Source organism: Hyperoodon ampullatus (assembly GCF_949752795.1).
Source record: "Hyperoodon ampullatus genome assembly, chromosome: 9".
Taxonomy (NCBI): Eukaryota; Metazoa; Chordata; class Mammalia; order Artiodactyla; family Ziphiidae; genus Hyperoodon; species Hyperoodon ampullatus.
Window position 1 is genome coordinate 39662970 of NC_136922.1, and position 17910 is coordinate 39680879.

The window sequence follows — 17910 nt, forward strand, 5'->3', positions numbered from 1 at the left end:
TGCACAAGAGGGCAGCTGACCTTCTGAGTTGTTGTCTCTACTTTATATCCTTATGAGCTTCAGTTAATGCTTAATTGGTTTTGGTATTGAGAGTGTTGTCTTCTCTAGTATATTGTGATCTAGTGAACCAGCTGAGACTTATGTTACTTTCTAGGTCTCTAAGCATCTGATTTAGGGTTCTGTTGAAGAGTATTCTTAACTCTTGCCTGATTAAGTATGTAAATGAGAGACAGTGTGATTTTGCTTTTGAAGTTTAAAGGTTTGGATGGTCTCTGCTTTTTTGGCATGAGGCGGACAACATTGTTAGGTAAGCAGCTGTCAATCATAACGTGGTCTTGTTATGTGACTAGGGAGTCATGGGAGGCATGTAACCAGGTACTTCATTTCTACCATGTTTCATTGACTCTAAGGTGCCATTGCTTGTAAGAAGCAATGTTATTTTTATACCATTGAGAAAAGAAAAATGCTGGCAATTAAACTACAATATAATGTTTTATTTTCACTTAGAAACTTATTAACATATTTATTAAATGAGCTCTTTTATGTTTATTTAGGCATATATTTTTATCACACTTGTTCATATGTAAAAAGACACAGGCAGAGTTCTGGCTCTGGGGAAGATGGAGCAAGCTCACTCCACTCTGTTTCTCCTAGCGAATGAATCTATATGGACAGAATACATAGAACAGCTGTTTGAGGCTTCAGAGTAAATAGAACAGGTGGATTAATGAGTAAGACCCAATTTTGAAGTACTACCTAACTGGCAGTGAATTATGTCAGGCTCTGTTATGTCCTGACCTGGGTCCAATGCAGCCCTGGGTCCATTGTCCAGAAGTGGGCATTGGAGTTGACAGACGTCCAAGAAAAGCCCCTTAATTCTGATCAGAGAAGCAGGAAAGGAATTTCCTAATGTTCAGAAAGTGAAGATATCTCCCCTTTTTTCTTTTCTCTCTCAGTGCTTTAAGTCCCAAGCAATCATGTGGCAATAGTGGCATTGGCAATGGCATCAGTGGGGGCCCAGAGAAGGCTAAAATTCTGAGAGAAGTGAACATTCCTCTTAATCAGAGTTGCTATGATTCTAAGAGGTGGGATGACCACTGTTTCTGTTCTTAATTTCTCCTGTTGCTTACCTTTGGGCACAGGTGCAGTCATGGGAAATGTGTGCAAAATGGGATAAATAGGATCCCAGCTTTCTGGTAGGAGTGATGAAAAGGGATGCACTAAAGAAGTGGAATGTACAGGGAGAGGTTGGAGGTGAGAGAGGATATTACTCAAATGTACAGGATATGATCTGAGGTCAGTTAACATGCAGAGTCAGGAAAATCTAAACTCACATGGGAAAGGACAATTAATAGATACCCATGCTGAGATGGCACAGATGTTGGAATTTTCTGAAAAATACTTTAAAGCACTGATTATAAAAATGCTGCAACAAGTAAGGGAAGATGCTCTTGAAAGATGAGAAGTCTCAGTGAAGGCATAGAGAAAATAAAGAAGAACCAAACAAAAATCTTAAAACTGAAAAAAAGAAGATAACCAAAATAAAAAACTTACTGGATGGGCTTAATAACAGAATGGAGATGGCAGAGTGCCACTGAAGTTAAAAATATATCATTGGAAGTTTTTCATTCTGAACTACAGAATGAAAAGAAATGGGGAAAAAAATTAACAGTACTCAGCATCTGTGGGAATGCAGCAGGTCATCTGAATCCTGGAAGCAGAGGAAAAAGTGCAGTACAGAAAAAAACATTTGAAGAAACTATGAGTAAAAACTTCCCAAATTTGACAAAAGACATAAAACTGCAGATTCAGTAAGCTCAGCTAACTACACCATGATAACCCCAAAGATGTCCATATCCAGATACTTACTTCATAAGCAAACTGCTGAAAACCAAGACAAAAATCTTGGAAGTAACCAGAGAGAAATGATGCATTGCTTATAAAGGAACGATAATTTGAATAACTGTAAATTTGTCATTAGAAAACATGGGAACCAGAAGAAAGTAGAATACGATTTTTAGAGTGCTGAAAACGAATATTATTAACTCAGTATTCTATATCCAGCAAAAAAAAAAAAAAAAACAAAAGAAAAAGAAAAATTACCCTTCAGGAATAAAGATAAAATAAAACAATTTCAGGTAATGGAATAAAAAAGATAATTTTGTTGCCAAAAGATGTACTCTAAAAGAATATCTCAACAGAGCCTTTCATACAAAGGAGATGATGCGAGAAGGAATCTAGGAACATCAGGAATTAAGGAAGAGCAACAGAATCAATAAATAGAATATACTCACATAATTCTCTTTACATTTTTAAACTATTTATAGGTTGAAAGCAAAGGTAATATTTTCTGATGAGTTTTTCTATGTATGAGACAGCTGCAATGTTGTAGATAAATAAGTGCAACATAAAAGCAGTAAGGTAAAGGGACCTATAATACCATGGTTAGGTTTCTACATTTTACTTGCTGTGGTAAAATATTTTATGTAGACTCTAAAAGGTTAAATATGAATATTGAAATCCCTAGAGCAACCACTTAAAAAAACTATACAAAGAGATTCGATCAGAAACGCAAGAGATAAAACCGAATACTAAAAACAAGTTTAAACCAGAAGAGAAAGGAGAAATAGAGGAACACAAAACAAAGGGAGAAAACAAAAATATTAATAATAAAATAAATAACCTAAATCCAAATATATCAGTAATTTCATTAAATGTCAGTGGTTTTGGCACACCAACTAAAAGATAAAGATTTTAGGATGGATATTAAGATTTGACCCAACTGTATGCTGCCTACAAGAGTTTACTTCCAACATAATGTTTTAAAGGTAGGTTACAAGTAAATAAAAGTAAAAGCACATACTATGTATTCACTAATCAAAAGAAAACTGGATGGCTATATTAATATGAAAGTAATAAAAAAGTACCTTACGTAATAAAAGGATAAATTCACCAGAAAGACATAATTCTAAATGTATATCCATTTAACTGAAGAGCTTCAAAATATACTTAGCGTGAACTGACCAAAATGAAGGGAAAAATAGACAAATCAACAATTATAGCTGGAAACTGCAATATTTCTCTAAGTATTTGCTGGAATCAATAGAAGATCAATAAGGGTATAGAAAGAGTAAAGAGTACCACCAACTAACTTGATCTAATTTACACAAAACTTTCCACCCAGCAGTAGAAGAATAAACATTCCTTTCAAGTGCACCGAGAACATTCTCCAAGACAGAATGTACCCTGGGTAATAAAACACATATTAACAAATTTAGAGGAATTGAAAGCATGCAAAGTATGTTCTCTGACAATAATAGAAACAAACTAGAAATCGATAATAGGTATAAGAAAAACCTTCAAGTGCTTGGAAAATAAACATTAAATCATCTGTGTCCAAGAGAAAGTCTCAAGATAAATTAGAGAATATTTTGAACTTCAGTAAAATGACATGACACTTTGTAGAATGCTGCTAAAACAGTACCTAAATGCTTATATTAGAGATGAAGAAAGGTCTTGAATCAATGATCTGAGTAGCTGTGTTAAGGAACTAGAAATAGAGGAGCAGTGCAAAACCAAAGCAAGCAGTAGCAAGGAAATGATAAAGAGCAGAAATTAATGAAGTTGAAAACAAGATGTCAGAGACAAAAAACCTAAAGCTGGTTACCTGAAAGGATTAATAACACTAATAAACCTATCATGAGACTGCAAAAAGAAAGGAAGACACAACTGGAAATGTTACACAATTGTTGGTGGCAATGAAAATGGTACAGCTACACTGAAATGCTGTTGACAGTTCTTATAGCGAGAAAAACACATTTACTGTATGATCCAGCATCCCATTCCAATGCATTTACCCTAGAGAAAAGAAGACTTACTTTCACACAGGAAACTGTATGTAACTGTTTATAGTAGTTCTGTTCATAATCATCAGAAGCATGGAACAATCCACATATCCTTCAGCGGATGAATTGGTGAACTGGTACATCTATACAATGGAATGCAACTCAAATGAATATATATGAATTGTCCATATACAAAATAACTTAATCTCAGAGGAATCATACTGAATGATCTCAAAAGGTTTGAGATCTCAACTGATCTCAAAAGGTTATGTTTTGAATTATTCCATTTATATGATTTCAAACAATTTAAATTTTATTTTAGAGCATAGTTGAGTAACCATGTTGTGTTAGTTTCAGGTGTACAGCAGAGTGATTCAGTTATACATATACATGTATATATTATTTTTCAAATTATTTTCCCATTTAGGTTATTACAGAATATTGAGCAGAGTTCCATGTGCTATACAGTAGGTCCTTGTTGGTTATCTGTTTTATTTTTTGTCTTTTTATTTTTTTATTATTTAAATTTAAAAAATTATTTTATGTTACAGTATAGTTGACTAGCAATAATATTCTTGGAGAGACAGAAATATAGTAACAAGGAATAGATCAGAATTTGCTTAGGCCAGGGAGCTGGGGAGGGGGTGAATACAAAAAGAGGGCATGAAGGATTGAACTGCTTTGTATTATGACTGTGGTGGTCGTTACACAAATCCGTAATGTTACAGTCATGGAAATGACCACCATATACACGGAAAGGTAATTTTACTGAATGCTAATAGAGGTTAAGTGTATCTTTATAAGGCCCTGATGGGCAGCAATTGTATGACGCCATCCCTATTTCAGAGAAGTTATACAGAGGAAAAATGGAAGTTTCAATCAATGAAATATTAAGTACTTAAGTACTGAAAGTAATTAAGTACTGAAAGTTTTCCAGTTATTTCATTAAAAGCTACAAAAGAAGATTTCATTTTCACCCCAGAGCGATGTCATTTGCTCTTACATTCTGTTATGCCTTAACGTTTGGGAAAGGGGAATGCCAGAGCCTGTGGAGAATTCTCTTTACTCCATGAACCTGTGAGACTGTCGTTTGACGTGTATTACTCCAGTAAAAAAAGGTAGGGAAACTCCTGGGTAAGATGCTGAATTGGGGAAGTATCTTATCTTCTTTACTGATTCTGTTAGCATGTGGAATGGTTGAGGGCCTTCACTCCAGACCAGGTTGCCCGGTTTGAATCCTGGCTCCTGAGTTTACTAGCTGTATAATCCCAGGTGAGTCATTTGTATCATCATCTCTAATGAGGCCATTATGATTTTGCCGGCTAGATTTTGGTTAGAATTTAATATATGCTTTTTATAACACAGAATAATAATAATAATTGTCAGTCACTCACTGAGCAATAATCCAGTGGTTTGGCTGAGTTACTCTGGGCCTCAATTGTTTTTTACTTTAAAGGAGGCTAATATCTTCTAACTATTTATTAGTAACATTGCATTGATTCATTAGAATTTAAAGGACTCCCTAAGATATTTTGAGCTCTTAAAGCATAGAGTCTTATAAATAAAAATACCATTGCTGTTATTTTTTCATGTTATTGGTAGTTTTCCTCTAAGTTTAATTTTAAAACGTTTACTGATTGCTTTAATAGCATGTTACAGACCTTTTTGTATCCTTATGTGCTGTACTGAAGACCTAATTTTGTCCCCTTGATCATATATAAAGGTACTTTCTGAATGAAGTACAGATGAAAAGACTAGTGTACTTTCAGGTAATTTTTTATTTCGTAAAACTTTTTATTGTCAAATAACCCACAGATACTGAAATCTAAAACTAATTTGTAGCTTAAAGAATAATGCACATGTTTGCATAACATCACCCAGATCATGAAGAGAACTTTGCCACGTACCTCAGAAGCCCTTTCCTGTATTTTGTAGTGGCTAACCAGATTTTATAACAATCTCCTCCTCATATTTCTTTTGAACTTTATCACTCAAATGTGCATCCCTCAACACTGCAGTTTGGTTGTGATAATTTTTTTAAACGACATGTAAAATCTCAACCTACAGGTTCCTTATCTCTTTATTTTGCTTGCACTTTTTCTTTTGCTGAATTTAGGCTATGTAACTTGTAGCTTTTCTTCTCTTTTGAATTTTGATGGGTACATATTTATGCATGGTACAGTTCTTTACATTTTTCTGTCATCTACAAAGTCATAGCTGGATCTAGAAGCTTGGTCAGATTTAGTTTCATCTTTTTTCTCAAGACTAGAGATGGTGTGAGTTTTTTGTTAGGAGACACCTAATGTCTGGTTACATAATTTTGTGATGATAGCAGCCATTGATACTCAATGCCTGTATTGTTAAGAGGTTGTGTGGGTGGCTTAGAATCATGATATATATATTTGAATTCTATTCATTAGTTTTCAGGTATTGAGGTATTTTCATAAATAAACTTTACTCACCTACTATTTACTTACCCAGTGGTACAGTTTATATGACAAAAATAAATGCTTGATTATTTTTCTTTATCAGTTTTCAAGCGAAAGAATCATCATTCTCTAAAGTTACCAATTATTTGGTGTGTGTGTTTCATAAAGATGAAATACTTCATAAGTTCATAATGGTACTTCCAATTCAATATTAAGTTGTATCGTACTTCCCGCACATTGAGAATCATGGTTCTCAAAGCTACAGGGAATAATAGAATTTGAATATTTTGTAAATATTCGTTCGTTTTATTCAACAGTGCACACCCTAGGTCTCAAAGTGTCAATATTAATGCTATAAACCAATGTTATTTCCATAAAAGTTTAAACAATTTTTCCGACATACACTGTCCCAATTTACTCTCCCACTCCATTTTTTTGTTTACACTGTATGTTTTCAGGTTGTATAGCTGTTATACACTGTCCTGTTTTAACTTTAGCTCTTATTTAGTCGCAGTTCTGCTAGTAACTCTGTTTTATGCTATTCATCGATAATTTTGTTCACATCTCTCTAGACTTTGGTTATCCAAAGCTTGAGCTCTGGTACCTTTCTTAGGAAAGTTTCCTGGGAAACTGTTTACTTAATTCACGTTGATAACTGCTTGTGCTTTATACTTGAAAGTTAGTTTTGCGGAATGTATAATCCTTGGCTCATATATTTTCCCTGGCATAATTTAAATATGTTCCTCTACTTTTCTTACATAAAGTCCTAAAGATTATCTCATTTTTATTCCATTATCTGTTTCTGTTCTTTTTGACTATGTGCCCAAAGGAATGATTTTTTTTTTAAGTCTAGTAATTTTGCTAGAAAATGTCTTGGTATTGATTTTTATTGGTAAATATTTGCAGGTATTGATATGTGATGTACTTGTGTGTGTATGGGTGTTTGTGTATCATTTTTAGTAGTCTCTTTTTTCTTTATAGATTTCTATTATGTTTATGTTAGATCATCTTTACCTAACTTTAATATTTATTACTTTATATTGAATGTTTATTTAAAATTTTTATTTTTACCTTTTTCTCTTAAAGTATTATTTGTTAATTTTATGTGTGTGTCACTTCTAGTATAGTCTTCATTTCTTAAATGATCTTTTCTTCTATTTTAATCTCTTTTCTGAGTTCTGCAACCTAATTTGAGTTTTTAAAATTCCAAATCAAATGGTCGTTTCATGTGTTGTTTCATTAGCTCAGTGGTTTTTAGCTTGTTTTGAAATAGATTACAGTTTTGATTGGTTTGATGGGCACATCTTTCTGGCATGTTCTCGTTATTTTTAAAGGTGTTGTTCTGCTCCTTATTGTCTTTTTGCTTATAATAATTTTGTGTGGGGTTTGGCTTTGATATTTTTCCATTATTCATTTGGATGTGAAGTTAATTTTCTTGAATTTGAAGAGGAAGACAGTTTTGACGATAGCTCAAAGATCTCCCTCTTTTGTTGCCTTCTTGTGGTGTCCACAAATGTGGAAGCACGATTCTAATATTTTTCTGGCTCTGTTCTCCTATCACACTTTCAGGTGGATCTTCTCTTTCTTTTGACTTTGGCTGCATTGGGTCTTCATTGCTGCACGCAGGCTTTCTCTACTTGCGGCGAGCGGGAGCTACTCTTAATTGTGTGTGGGCTTCTCATTGTGGTGGCTTCTTTTGTTGCAGAGCATGGGCTCTAGGTGCACGGGCTTCAGTAGTTGTGGCGCAGGGGCTCAGTTGCTCCACGGCATGTGGGATCTTCCCAGACCAGGGGTCGAACCCGTGTTCCCTGCATTGGCAGGCGGATTCTTAACCACTGTGCCACCAGGGAAGCCCATCCTGGGTAATTTTGATTCCACTTCCAAGTTCTCTTTTAGTTGGACCCTGTGCTGAAGGTGGTGTGTCAATTTTCACAGTATGTACACTTTTCTTTCAGACCTAACCAAGTTCTCTTGTATTAACCCCACAAAAAGTTACTTTCGTGGGTAGAACTCCTCCAGTCAGGGCTGCTCTTCTTAAATTTTCAGTGACTATCTGTTGGGAAACTTAAAGGTTCTTCTATTAACCAATCTGTCAGACACCGTGTTTTACTGATCCCTCTACTTGTTCCCAGATAGAGTCCAGTATTTCAGGTCTTGCATCATTGTTCTTGGTTTGTTTTCATTTGGCTGCATCATGAGGGTTATGATGAAACCTTTGTATCTAAGTTTATTGAAAATGTTGTCCATGAGTTTTTGATTTTGCTATTCAATTTTGTTTTTATATGGGGATTCTTAGAAATTAAAAACTGCTCCTTTGCTGTCAATGCCACTTTTCAAGAATTCCCTTTTTTTTTTCTCTTTTAAATAAATAATTTTTAGTGTTGGTGTTGAGCAGAATACTGCAAATGAATTGAGATGTTTCTTTCAAAAAAATTCTCTTAATCATAGGTCACTTCGTGTGCATAATTAAATATTTTCTCCTTTCCATATGGAAACTAGTAAATGTATGTATATCTGTATATTCTCAAATGGAAGAGAAAATAACGTGTGTGTACATAGTAAAGTGAGTATGATTCTTAAATGTTAAGTCTACAAAACTTGGAGTTACGTTGTACTGAAGGCATTTTTTTAAGGCTGACCTTATTTTTTACTTTTTCTTCTAGAAAATAGAGATTTAAGATAAGTATTTTAGCCTCACTATTTCAAAGTTAGGAATGTTTTTATATTTAAAGTTATTTGTTTTGAAGCAAAATTGTTGCATTTTTTAATTTCCTTTCTCTGAAGTTAGGTTCTCCTGATATAATTTCCTGATCTCTTTCTAGATATCTAGTTACTTCCTTATATTCACAAATTTGTTTTGCATCCTCTCCTAGAAAATGAGATATGAGATATAGTCTTTTATTCAACAATGCTAATTTTTATTCAACAAATTTTAGATAAGAGAATTTGTATATTAGTTCATAACAGAGTACAAAAACTGGGTGGCCTAAACAACAGAAATTTATTTTCTCACAATTCTGGAGGCTGGAAGTCTAAGATAATGATTTTGTCAGGGTTGGATTTTTCTGACACTTTTCTGCTTGACTTGTGGATGGCCATCTTCTACCTGTGTCTTCACAGAGTCTTCCCTCTGTGCATGTCTGTGTGTACATTTCTTCTTTTCATAAAGACACCAGTCATGTTGGATTAGAGCTCACCCTAGTGTCTTCATTTTAACTTGATTGGCTCTTAAAGTGCCTATCTCCAAATACAGCCACATTCTCAGAGAGACTGGGGTTTAGAGCTCCAACACACACATTTTGAGGGGAACACAATTCACAACCTAACAGTGTTTTAGTTATGCTCGTAGCCCAGAGGTGGAAACTAATCAATGTTCAATACCTTCTTGGTGCCCTATGCTAAAACCTGGGGGTAATGTTGGGAAATTATAAGTTACGGAGTTAGGAGTTTGTGATTTTGTGGGAGAGAAAGACAAATAGATAATATAATCCAATGTAAAAACTATAATGAAAGTAAAATAAAAATGTAGAACAGTATGAGAGGGAATGCTTTAGGATGCTAACTTCACATGGACTTGAGTTAGAAAGCTTAAAGTTCACAATTCATGGCAGTATGACCTTGGGCAATTTACTGGCTTTATAGCCTCGCTTAACTCATCTGTCAAATGGGGAGAATAATTTCTCTCCTTGGTTGTTGTGATGATTAAATGAAATAATGTATAAAAATATCTACCGCAGTAAAAAGCCAAAGCAATATTAGCAATAATTATAGAATGTCATGAGTACTAAATAATCAGAATGAATGCACTGACAACCAGAATGATTGCTGGCTGTAAGGAACTGATATGGCTCTGTTGGTGTGTACTGTCTGACCATCTGCTTTGCCAATAGACTTACTAGGGTCACAGTACATGTGGATTTCTTTCCACTTCTGAAACTACACTGAGGGACCTTTCCCCATGAACGCTCAAATTCAGCAATGCAGTGATTACCTGGATATAAGGAGAATCCTAGTTGTGTGGTTATACGTGTTTGAGGGAGATATCATCATGTATCAGAATTGGGGGTTTGGAGATGGGGGGTTCTGTAGTTTCACAAAATTCTTCCTGGTGGCTCTGTTCCTCCCTCCTTTTTTCTTCTCCTTTCACCAAAATACATCTAAAACATTTGCCTAGAGTTACTAATGCAGATGATGCTTGATGTAGTCCTTATTGGAGAATTAGACAAGGAAATGTGATGGCACTGCAGGCCGGGGGATCATGAACATTATTGCAAAGATCATGATGTGTCCAGGGAATTGTAGGTGGTATTATTTGGTGGCTGAATAATGAGGTGTAAAGCCCAACGTGTTGTGGGTGATTATATGTTGCCCTGTATAACATATATGGAGGTGGGAATCCTCTGGTCACGACTTTAGAATTATGAGTCCGCTGTTGAAGAATGCTTAAAATTTTTTTGCCAGTGAATTAGAGTTCTCCAGAGAAACACAACAAATGAGATATATACACACACAATAAGGAATTGGCATACAGATTATTAAGACTGACAAGTCCAAAATCTACAAAGCCAATGTCCCAATTCAAGTCCAAAGGCCAGCAGACTACTGTAGAATCAGGAAGAGCCTTGTTTCACTTTGAAGGCTGTTATACAGGAGAATCATCTCTTACTTGGGGGGAGGGTAAATGTTTTCTTTTATTCAGGTCTTAAAATGATTGGATGAGGCCCACCCACATTAGAGAGAGCAATCTGCTCTACTTAGTTTACAGATATAAATGTTAAACTCATCTAAAAATACCATGACAAATGCCCAAATTATGTTTGAGCAAATATCTGGGCATCCAGTGTCCCAGGCTAGTTGACATACAAAATTAATCATTATAGCCAGTAAAGTAAAATCAGGTTGCACGTTATTTATTTTTGGCATTATTATTAATTATTGGCAATCATACATATTCTTTGACCATTTAGAAGTTTTCATGCATGGGGATGAGGTATTAACTGAAAATTTTGAGCTTATTAATTAATGCTTACAGCTTTTAATTCTAACCTGTCGATTTCCAAGTTATGTTCCAGTTTGAATTTTATGTTGTCACTATGAGAGCTGTGCGACACTAGATATGCTATATAAATGAAGTTATTCAGTGTAAATCAGAGTACTTGTTAAAATGATTTTGAGGGGAGGGATGTACCCTAGTGGTTTAGATATCAGAATATTTCATCATGTGACACAGGTGTCTTTTAGAAAGATGTTTTAAACGCTGTTTAAAAGAGAGGGTAGTATGAAAACTAAAACTCAGAGAATAATATTAGTCATCAAGTTGACTGGTCAGGTATGATTTAAAGTTAATTTCAATGTTTGTCCATTTTATCCTTAGGTCTTTTTTGGGGCAAGAACAAAGAGTAGATTCTTGTGTTGGAGTTTTTATGATTCCAGGAAGTGAAATGACTTTATGGTTTTTCCCCAGTGCTCTTGTTTTTATTTTAAACTCTAAATGTTTCTAAGAAGTGCTTTATTAATAGTTATAACAGCAGATCAAGGATTCTAAAGACTTCTTTTTTCTTTTGATTTCATCATTAACCTCAAGGAAGTTGTTAAATACTTTGTTTGCATTGAGAAATAACAAGGATTAATCATATTAATGATTGGAAAGTGTTTTGTGGTTCATGAAAAAAGTGAATTTTAAATAATGTGCCTTTTTTCCCTTCTTCATGAGTTGGGGGATACTAGAATAACTGTGGAAGAGAGGAGGTTCAATTTATTTGAGCCCTGTTCCTACAGCTTACATTCTTTCCCATTTTGGCCCTCCATCTGCATGGTACAAGTACAGTTATGGCAGATGCCTGTTTTCGATGAAGATCTTAAATACATCAACATTTTCAGTTAAGCCTGTCAGTGCATGTTTGTGGAATCATTAAAAGAAATCATGTAAGATGTTTCAGCCTAGGTCTAGTGGACAAACTAAGATATGAACGATTAGAGCTAGAAGGTATCCATTTTAGCTTCAGAGGATTTAAGTGATGAAAACAGGGGACTATTGATTACTCAAGATGTGTATTCCATTACTATATAAAACTACTGCATATTTGGTGAAACTTTGAAACTTGAAAAGCAGTGGGACAAAGGTGATAGGGATTGTTTATCACACTCTGAAATGTTAAGACCACAAGGCACCATTTGGAATTAGAGATGGGTTGTATTTTGGTAAGATAAAAGGAATCTTAACTTATATTCATAATGAATGTATATGACCATGATAGCATTTATTCTGTGAATATTTATTGGGGATATACTTGTACAAAGCATTCTGCATAACTTTACACATATTAATTCATGCAATCTTCATTAATCCTCATGTATATCTTTTATTATTCCCATGTCTCCTGTTTTTCTTTTAGATACTTATAAACTCCTTATAGAAATTTTGGCTTTACATAGTAATTGTTAGTCTCTCATCTCGTTTCATACATGTAAAATGCTGTCAAAGTATGAATATACTATTTTCAGATACAGAATTTGTATAAGATTTTGAAAAATTGCATTTACCTCAATAATTTAACAAATATTGGACACCCAAGAAGTGCCTCATACTTACAATTGAAATATAAACATTGCATTTTTTTCTTATAATATTGCCTTTAAAATATTGGGCACGAAATGTCTAAATTGTAAACTCCAGTGAACCATGCAGATCAGAGTAGGAGTTGGGGGGGTTTGGGTTTCTTTAAAAATTTCACACTGAAATATCAAAGGGAAATGAGTAACCCAACACATTTTTTTCTCACTAAATTCGTCATCCTTCAGTTGCCACAATATGGAGATGAGAGAAAACTACACAATTATCCCCAAATTATTATACTCAAAAAGACTTATACCATTTTAATGGGATTAATCAGCTATCGTAGGTAATTTTTATGTTTTTTTAAGATAGAGAAACCTTTTATAAACCTCACATTATAGAAAATCAGTGCAGTGAGTAAGCAGAGGTTTTCAACCTGGCTGAACATTAGTATCACTTTTGGAGCTTCAGAAAGTACAGGCGAGAATTTTGTTGGGTGAGTTATAAGCATATGTATTTTAAAAATATAAAGGCAAAACAAAAAGATACTGAGAGTTGATTCTTAAGTGCAGCCATGTTTGAGAACCAGTTGAACCTAGTTTAGACTTTAAATGACCTTAGCCAGATAGAAAATTTATCATTGTTGGTGCTAAATGATATTCATATGGACTGTAGCAGACAATACAGAAACCAACAAGATAAAAGATTGATTTTGTTCATTATTATGTTACGTTGTCTTGAATCTAGGTCCTTATTTATGTTTTGCTCAGTTGATCTTTAATGAACAGAATTAATTTTTTAATAAATTTATCCAGCTTTATTGAGATATAATTGATGTAAAACATTTTAAGTTTATAATATGATGGTTTGTTACATGTATATATTGTGAAATGATTATCACAAAAAAGGTTAGGTAACAGATCTATCACCTCACGTAATTAAAAATTTAGAGAGATGAATTTTAAAGTCTTCTACTATTTATATGTGTGTATGTGTGTGTATATAAATCTATTTTTTTTTTTCTTTTTTTTTTTTTTTTTTTTTTTTTTGTTTGTTTGTTTTTGTGGTACGCGGGCCTCTTACTGTTGTGGCCTCTCCCGTTGCGGAGCACAGGCTCCGGACGCGCAGGCTCCGCCGCCATGGCTCACGGGCCCAGCCGCTCCGTGGCACGTGGGATCTTCCCGGACCGGGGCACGAACCCGTGTCCCCTGCATCGGCAGGCGGACTCTCAACCACTGCGCCACCAGGGAAGCCCTAAATCTATTTTTAATTGTATCTTATTTGTTTCTTGGGTTAGAATATTTTTTTATTTTAATATACTTTCAAACTTCAAAGATGCAACAATAGTACATATAACTTCCATCTGTCTTTTACCCAGATCACCAGTTCACTGATTTTTTACATTTTGCCCCATTTACTCTATCATTTCTTTATGTGTGAGCTCATTATCATTTCTTCTTGTGTATGTTCATGCTGTTTTTTGCTCTTTCTCTCTCTCTCTAGCTTTCTCCTTCTCTATCTTATAGAATTGTGAGATACTTAGTGGGTGTTTTAATCCGTTAAATTTATGGCAACTTCTTGCACAATAGCAGACTAATAAGGACAATAAAATTAATAATCCATGAGTCAAATGAGAAATCACAGTGGAAACTAGAAGTGTATAAGGTGAGAAAAAAATGAATGAAATCTTTTAAATTGAAAGTGAAATAATTTAAACTGAAAAATGTCACAATGTTTGATGTATAAATAAAGCTGTTATTAGAGGAAAATTTAGAGCCTTAAATGTTGATCCTTGAACAACATGGGGTTTGGAACCTGACCTTCCTCACAGTGTAAAATTTGTGGATAGCTTTACAGTTGGCCTTCTGTGTCCACAGTTTCGGATCTGTAGATTTAACCAATCACACTCATGTAGTACTGTACTATGTACGTATTGAAAAAAACAGGTGTAAGTGGACTCTCGCAGTTCGAACCTGTATTGTTCAAGGGTTGACTGTATTAGAATAAAAGAAAAGCACAAAAGCCCACTATTCTTTTTTTTGTAAGAAATTAGAAAAGAACAGTGAACTAAATCTATAGATAGTAGAATGAAGAAGATATTGAAGAAAATAGTAAACATTCATAAGTTAGAAGACAAGCATAAGAGAGAATCAACACAACTTTTATTTGAAAATGTTAATAAAATTGATAAAACCTTGGCAAAAGTGATCATGAAAAATACTGAAAGCTCAAATAATTATTATCAGAAATGAAAAAAGAGCATCAGTGATGATCCTATAGACATTGCAATGAGATGTGAGCAACTTTGTTCGTCAGCTTGGGCTGCCATAATGAAATACCATAGACTGGATGGCTTAAACAACAGGAATTTATTTCTCACAGTTCAGGTAGTTGGGAATTCCAAGTAAAGGTGCTAGCTGATTCATTTTCCAGGCAAGGGCTCTCTTCTGGGCTTGCAGACAGCTACCTGCTTGCTGAATCCTCACATGGATGTGAGAGGAAGGTCTGGTGTCTTTTCCTCTTTTTATAAGGGCATTAATCCCATCATGTGGACTTCACCCTATGAGATGATCTTCACTTCATGATCTCATCTAAACCTAATTACCTCCAAGGACCCTACTTCCTAATACCATCACATTGAGGGGTTAAAGCTTCAACATGAATTTTGGGGGAACAGAAACATTCAGTCCATAGCTTTATGCTAATAGACTTAAATTTAGGTTAAATGAACACATTCATAGGCAAATACAACTAGGAAAAGTTGTTCCTCAGTTTAAGATATTGAATCTAATTAAAAACGCTACCACAAAAACAGTTGGCTTTTACTAGTGAATTTTACAAAACCATTGAAAAGAAGAAATAACACCAGTCATACACATTTCTTCAGAAAATAGGAGAAGAGAGAACTTTCCAACCCATTACCTGAAGGCAGTATAAATGTTTAATAAACCTCTGACAAGGACCTTGTAAGAGTAAAATTACAGGCTAATTTTTATCATGAACATAGAAGCAAAATTCTAAGGGTTGCATTATCAGATTAAAAAATTATGATTTGGAAAAAAGGAAATAAAATTTGGTTCACAATTGACATGTTTGTATATATAAAAAATTTGAAATAACTTGTAAACCCTTAGAATTTATAAGTGAATTTAGCAGTTACTAAACGCAAAGACTGTATAGAAGAAATCTTAAGATATTTTTGTACATCAACAAGTAGAAAATGCAACTAAAGATATTATTTACAATAGATCAATAATGTTTCTTAGAAATTTAACAAAAGTTGCAAAAAGACTCTATACTGGAGACTATAAAACACTGAGAAAAATTAAGGAAGATCTCAATAAATAGAGGAATATATTATGTTTATAATTGAAAGGCTTGCGATTTTAAAGATGTCATTTTTGTCTAAAAAGCAGGTGAGGGACTTCCCTGGCGGTCCAGTGGTGGGGACTCCGTGCTTCCACTGCAGGGGGCCCTGGTTCCATCCCTTAATAGGGGAACTAAGATCCCTCAAGCCGCGCACATGACCAAAATACTTAAAAATAAATAAATAAATAAATAAATAAATAGCAGGTGATTTTGTGCAAATTTATTGTAAAATTTATATGGTAATGCAAAGATTCCCGAACAAAAAGCTATTTAGAACAGCTAACACATGGCAGAAAATTAATGCCAAATTGATTTTGAGTTACTTCATTTTATTTATACAGTTGATCTTTGGACAACATGGGTGTTAGAGGCACTGACCCTCACAAAATTGAAAATCCACATGTAATTTATAGTCAGCCCTCCCTATCTGTGGGTTTAACCAACTGAGGATCATATAGCACTGTACTATTTCCTATTGAAAAAAATCTGTGTATAAGTGGACACTTTGCAATTCAAACCCATGTTCAAGGGCTAACTGTATCTCAGTTTTGGAGGGGGATAATGTCAGTTTTAATTTATTGTTGATTTACATTTGATAGAGCTTGGAATTCTATAAAGGATATATGATATATGATGAAACAAGGAAGGGAAATCTGCATATGTTGTGTTTTGTTTTAAAAAATATTGTTTATGCATTATTTAATAAATTAGAATTATTGTGGTGCCATCATATTATATATGTAGTAAATTACTTTGTACTTACACATTAAATTTTTTATTATAATGTTTTTGGTGTATGTGAAAGAAGCATTTGGAAATGTAACTGGATTTTTGCTAGGACATTACAAAGTCCAAATTTCTCCAAATATTTAAGAGAATACAATACATACATTTGAATATCGGGTATGGCTCTTGGAACATATACTATTATTGATAAGTGGGAGGTAGGTAGTTAATGGTATTCCTGACGTTATTATTTTAAACGTTTTGGACTTCCCTGGTGGTCCAGTTGTTAAGACTCCAAGCCTCCACACTTCCAATGCAGGGACATGGGTTTGATCCATGGTTGGGAAACTAAGATCCCACATGCCCTGTGGTGAGGCCAAACAAACCAACCAAAACAAAACAAAAATCTCTCTTAGAATTAATACAACAGCTATGATTTATTGAAAAAGAAAAAAAAGTTTGGTCCTCCCCAGCTTTTTTTGGAAGAATCATTAACTATTGCTAGAACAGTGTTTCTAGAGAGCCTGTTATGTGGAGTTGCCAGTGTAAGAAGCAGCTAGGTCCTAAGTTAAACTAACTTTTGGTTTGAGACTTCTATTTAAAATTAGGCTTTTAAAAAAATCCATGACAATACCATGAAATGTGTTCTTAACTGGCAGCAGTATAGCCATTTCTTAGTATTTTAGATCCGTTTACTGTAAAAGAGGACTGCACATATTTGGGGAGAGTGCATCCAGGGTTTACAAAGGTGAATATCACTATGTCATACGGCTTATGATTTTAAATTATATCATCTCAAGCCTTCCAGATTTGAAGAAAATCTATTTTTGGCTATTTTCACTTGCTGTGGTAATAGCTAAACAGGCAAGAATTTAATTGAATTGACTGGAATGGCAAGGAAAATGCTGTGCGTAGCCAGGGCACCAGGTGGCACAGTGAGCTGTACGCAGGAGACATCTTATGGCCTAACCAGAGGATCTGCCTG

At 34.4% G+C, this 17910-nt stretch overlaps 1 protein-coding gene across 3 annotated transcripts in view; it reads left to right on the forward strand.

Annotated features, from left to right (window-relative positions):
• The window catches only part of CRPPA (CDP-L-ribitol pyrophosphorylase A), a gene marked incomplete at both ends in the record, with an annotated part of 299741 nt that overhangs the window by 118035 nt on the left and 163796 nt on the right, over positions 1-17910 (forward strand). The window lies entirely within an intron of this gene.